Source organism: Ctenocephalides felis, unplaced genomic scaffold, assembly GCF_003426905.1.
Source record: "Ctenocephalides felis isolate EL2017-DRISC unplaced genomic scaffold, ASM342690v1 CF-g0.4_SCAFFOLD_01170, whole genome shotgun sequence".
Taxonomy (NCBI): domain Eukaryota; kingdom Metazoa; phylum Arthropoda; class Insecta; order Siphonaptera; family Pulicidae; genus Ctenocephalides; species Ctenocephalides felis.
The window spans coordinates 11,199,023-11,205,733 of record NW_020537324.1 but is presented as its reverse complement, the minus strand read 5'-3'; positions in this window follow the sequence as shown (position 1 = coordinate 11,205,733).

Below are 6,711 nucleotides of genomic sequence, written 5' to 3'. Positions count from 1 at the left end.
TTCAAAAATTAATAAATATACTATTTTAAATAACGAGTAAAATCATAATGAATTCATAAAATGATAATAAATTACAATTAAAACTGCAGAAGCTTTAATTTAATTGTATTAGCTCTGATATTGCGTACTTCATTGATCTAATTTGCATATCAACGTTACGATTAATTTTTCCCAGAGAGATAAAACTTTTATATGTAAATATATCAAACTCAATATAAAAACTATATAATTTTGCCATTATTCTGCACAAATTATCGATCTGCGAGAAATTCTCGTCTTAATCTAATTACTGAACCTTTCTTAATAATTAATTCCTGAAAGGGTGCTCAGTCCATCGTTATTTTAATTACATCTTTAATATAATTTACATTAATAAAATTATCACTTATTTGAATTAAAATATTAAAAATTATTTGAAACCACAAATTCATCTTTATTTGAAATAAATTATAATATTTCTGAAGATAATCCAGAGTAATTCGTTTGTTAATAATACGGATATGGTAGTTTATTTATTCGATTTAAAGGAAAACTAAAATTAATTTCTGTTGTTAAAAATACGATGATAAAGACGATGTTTGAAAATAAATTGGAATGAAAAATGTATAAAAAACAATTCATTTTATTTCATTCCATTCTCAAACACCAGTTTTTATGATATCACGTTTCCCGGAAAACCATATTTATAATGTCTACCTTCTTAGTTTATTTAGTCTGCTCATTTATAGACATTTTCAGAATTCTTAGATAATATACATTATGTTTTGAAATGTTAATTTATATATCAATATTTTCTGAAAATGAATAAACAAATTTTACTATTATTTTGAATTTAAGGGCGTTTTGTGTAATCAAAAGTATCAACGAATTGTGATACGTTTTAATTTAGACTTATTATACTGGTATAATTTCAAATAGACGTAATAATACTTTCATCTACAATTTGTGATTAGTCAACCGCATTTTAAAATAAAGTAAACACATAACGACGAAAAAATTTATCTAAATATTAAATGCTTCTGGAATTTTATGATGATTGACCAAGCAAAAAAAATAAGTAAGATTTAAGTACTTAGACTTTATCGATGGCGCGAAAAAGAACAAAACATTATAATCCAATTATAATTTGTTTTTCCAAAAATATTTACCCTGCAATTTATTTTGAATTAAAATCACATTATATCACTTGATATTTCATTATTTGCTGCCTCCAGCGCGTAAACCAAAATTCAAACATAAATATTAACAAAGGACGCAAAAGTTGTAGGAATGAAGAGATACGAATATGGAAAAAACTTTTTACTTTTCGGAAAAGTACTGTGTTTACTCTAATACGATCTCTGTAGGCAAACATAACCCGCATGAAATATATTATATTAATCCCAAAGTTCTAGAAATGGATTATTATAACAAATATTATTTAAATTAATCAGGAGAGAATTAAGATTATATAAATATTATTTAAATTAAATTTATGATTTATTTATTGTTTATACTATTTTTCTTATACTTTATGATAAAAATGCTGTTGAGAACAACTAAATATAATTTATATTCACAGTTTATTATTTCACAATTTGTAAACGAACAGACTTTACCCAGTTTATATATATAATACAAGATTTATTTTTGTATTTAGTCGATAGAAAGAAATTACAACTCGATGCTCTAGTATTGTTTTATATTAAAATACATTTTCAGTTTCATTTTATATTTACTTTGATAGCAGTATAATTTGTATAGTCATTCATAATAAATGCTAATGATTGGAATGCTAGTTGTAATAATATTAACCCATCTGTAAATTACTTATAACTAAATTTTATTATAACTAAAACTATTTTACTGATAGAACGTGCAATTATAAATTAATAATTCAGAAAATATAAAATTCATAATTATTCTGATCTTTATTATTCTATTATATGTTAAAAAATTGCACAAAATATAGTATAGTAATTAAAAATTTTAGGTAATTTTATTTTAAAAGATATTTATATACCTTCTAATGAGTTTCATAATATGCATGTATAAAAAAAACTTGATTTTAAGTCAACTAAAAATTCAATTATTTTTTATCTCTTGTGACATTTGAACTTCAAGCTTAATCATTGAAATATATATATATATATATATATATATATATATATATATATATATATATATTAGGGTCCTTAATATGGACATTTTCGAATTTCTCTGCTTCCAAGGGCTCAAATGGTTATTTCCATACAAAACTTTGATTAAATTGCGCTCTATCTAAAAGACAATATTGAGAGCTAAAACTTTCAAAGAATTGTTTTTTTTTATCAATTTGGAACCTTTGAGCCCTTGGGAGCAAGGAAATTTGAAAATGTTCATATTAAGGACCACCCTAAGATATATATATATATTATATATATATATATTTGTGAGTGTGTGTGACATATGTAAAACTCGATCCATTTGTCGATCCCTTGTCCGGAAATTCAAAATTTCTATATCCGTATTCAGATTAGGAGAAGATTATAATAGAGCAGGATTTCAGAGATGATTGATTCAAGATTTTCATATTGTTCCTTAATATTAATGCATAATCTTATACAAATCGCTTATATAGGAAATTAGTTCGGACTGCTTAAGTCTTTGTTACCCTTCGGCGGATTATAATATTCCAGTTACAAGTAATATAAGTACTAATTTTCAATGATCATTAAGTTTGAAAAAAAAAAATTGAATGATTGCATTAATAGCATTTGCGGTATCATATAGACCACCTAAAATTATATTGCTATAAAAGTAAAAATAAAGTTGAACTAACAATAAGAATGCATTATATAAGAGAAGACAGCATTAGTACATAAAAATTTTATTTTTTAAAAAAACTGAATGTGAAATACAACAGAAAATGTGCAGAAAGTTCGAAGAGGTACGTAATACATTATGAAAATCTAGTACAAATATCTAACCCGTTTGTTGCTAATCATAATCAACAAAGAATTGAAATAAATTCTAAAATAAAAACGTATAGAACATAAAAACTGTTCAATATACCAAAATGAGTGTAATCTACACCAAAAGTTCTCTGAATGCATTTTATTGAAAGAATGTATAGTTATTATTATGCAGAATTATTAATAGACGTATTTATCTACCCATAAACCGAAGTTATTCTGATACATGCAATTCATCTCAAGTCGTTCTACACTGAAAAATCTAAATCAACCCCAAGATAAAAATAACGAGATAATTTATTGTAACTATGTAATGAGATGAAAATTCGATAACTGAAGTATTTATGAAAAAAATAATTAAAAACAAAAAGTTTGAAATAACGGAAATAATGTTACACAAAAATCAGAAGTGTGGTTATAATACACACATAATTATAGTTTATTATTTTTACTCCAAAAAGGGGAGCAGGAACAGTTAATGACCGTTGAATATCAAAACCTTCAGTAATGCCATATATTATTATAGACCTCTCGTATTTCCATCACGTAAACGACCTATTTTTAACAACCTACTCTTCGCAACCCACTTGTTAATAACGCAAGCAATTTACGAGGCGCTCTTCTACGTTAAGAAAATTTGTGATGTACGCAATGCTCTGGAGGATATTCTTTCCTCGATAGAGTAGAATTAAAATTAATTTATAATATATATATATATATATATAGAAATAAAAATTACATGAATATACCCATATAGCATCAGTAGCATTTGATGGAGACGATGGAGAAATTTCAAAAATTCACAATGAAAGTCTAGAAAAAAATAGACTGATATTCTTGTAAAATATAATTAATTTAAATATATTAAGTAATCAATGAACGATTTTATATAAAATCATACATTAATTTTTCCAAAATTATAAATTAATGTTTAATAATCGTAATACGTTATAATTAGATTCTCAAGAGTAAATTCTCAAAAACGATAATTTTTCATTTGTTTTCTAATTATAAATCAGTATATTATATTGAGGGTATTTTTTCACTAATGGGTATATTTTTTTATCACTGCCTTCTAAATCTTATTGACAATGGCCGAATAACTTTTGCATCAAATGAAATAACTTGATTTCACAAAGAGTAGAGTGAATCAAAGAAAAAAATGTTTATGAGTAAAAGAAACACGATATCCATTGAAAGATGAAACTTATTTCTGTTTCAGTGGATATTGACAAATAAATGTCAAGGGTACAAAGAAATTTTCCAGGAATACTATTCCGAGAATAATTGGAATATTTTGCGAATTTATTTAAAATTAAAATAACCCACGTGCAATCACTTTTATATAATAAACTAATTAGCTAATTAGATGATTTTGAAACGTGAAGGTATGAAATATCATATGTTCATATATTTTTTCCTATAAAATATTTACACTTTTTTATCATTCTTGTTATGTTTTAATGGAGTTCTACTTTTTTTTTGTTCTTTCAACCACTCTCTTTTGTATGAATTTACGTCAGGAAAAAAATAATATCAATTATGATTACAAATTGGACAATTATATAAATTTAATTAGCAAACTTCAAAATTACACAATTTTACGAACGCAGAATAATTATATACGGTCTCGTGTGGACGGGGTGTCACCAGTTCAAGCCCCCGCTCTAGTAACCTGATATCGTGCAGCAGCAATGTTTATTTTCAATGAAAAATATAAATGACAAAATGAAAGTAACCGATTTCGGACACTGTGGTGTAAATGGGCAATAGCAAATTTTTCACACTATTCTATCCAGAATCGAGTTGGAGTTTAACCCAGCTCTCGGACCTGCCCTAGACCAATACTACTCACTATAATTTAAATATATATATATATATATAATATATATATATATATCTTTGTGTGCATATTAAATGTCTAAATACCATATTCCACATCTCTCTAAGCAATTATGGAAATACTGGCAATATCACACCATACAGCTTTAATTCTCATTAATTTGTTATGAGAGTCCTGCGGCGACGAACTGAAGTTTACGACACTTTTTATGTCTCATATGAAATAATATATAATTCTTTTGTTGTTTTGGTAGACGAATACACTCAGACTACATTTCTCCCTGTAATCGCTCTAAATTGATCAATAACTTAATGATAAAAGCTACTTCAATACCTTTGAAATTGCTTTTGTGTTTGTACTTCAATTTTTTTTCTAAAAATAGTTTGACGCAAATAGATTGTCCGTTTTATAGCTTCTATTATTCTGCTACCAACGCAATTGCAGTAAGTTTTCATAAGCTGAATATATTTTATAATGTTTTGCACGTGTATAATGAAATGAAAATAATGAAAAATGCAGGAAATATTTTTGCGTGGTATATGCATAGATTTGATTAATTGATTCATATAGCATTATTAGGATATTTAATTAAAATTTGAATTTATGATTTATGTCAAGATTATAAAATCACAAAATTGCTGTACATATTGCATTAAAATGGAGCTTGGGAAAACGACTTTTGAAAAATTATAATCTTATTATATATATATATATATATATATATATATATACATATATATATGTATATATATATATTCATAAAAGAATTCTGCCTTTTCCACGAGTTTTCTCATGCGTTAAGATAAATTGCCAAGCGTTGTACAATATTTTCTGCACGTGCCAACTACACAGTTTTGTATGTAAGTTTAAGATGTAGAATTCATTTAATTTAAAATGTTCTAATGAGCATTTAATTTTTTAATGTTAAGTTAAAAAAATAGAGATTAAAAAATGTCATAGAATTTCAACCAGATTTTAAAAAAGTATACTTGTGATTATTAATTAATATACATTTGATTTATCTGTCTGAATAGTTTTCAAATGCTTCCAAATAATAAATTTAACATAACTAATAATATATATGTAATTGCTCCTAATATTAGGTTGTCAAATATCTCTCTTCCGCTTTTTTGCTCTTGGTTTATAATACAAAAAGGCGGAAGGGAGATATTTGACAACCTTATACATCAAAGTAGATGATAAACAATATCTTGGTATTTGTTCTAAGTTACTATTCATAAAACGTTCAAATAATTTTACTCGGAATGAAAAGAAATTTAAAAAATCACAATAAAACCCAGTAATAGCGTACACAATTAAAATTTTGAAAAGTTTGTTTGAAATAGATTATTTAGTATTATTTGCTCACTCGAATAAAATGCAGCAAAATATTTTTCATGTAATTTTATACTACTATACTGACTGAATTACAAATTTAGGTTATATAAATTGAAACACAATATATGAGGTATAATGAAAAATATAAATTGGCTTCATTATTTTATGTTTTATGAAAAATATTTTGTTCATAAAAAATCCGGGTAAAAAATATAAATTTGACTAATTACAATATATCCAACATATCATAATTGCAGGGAATTTGAAATGATTTGGTAGAATACACACCCATTATTCTACAATATAAAATATTTTTCATTTGTTCTATTTTGTATAGACTTAGAAATTTACGCTAAAACTAATAAAGTATATATTGCAAACGTCTTGCAAATAACCTCTTAATAATTCAGAACTGTCGATTTACTTACGAGAAGCTTTTGAGATCATTCATTAATACAAAGTAATTTGTACACATATTTTTAGGAACCAATTAATGTATTGATTTTGTAATTGGACTATTATACTACGAAATAATAAATAATTAAATTCAGAACTATGAAATTCAGAGCTCTGAAAATATAAAAATGAATCGCAAAA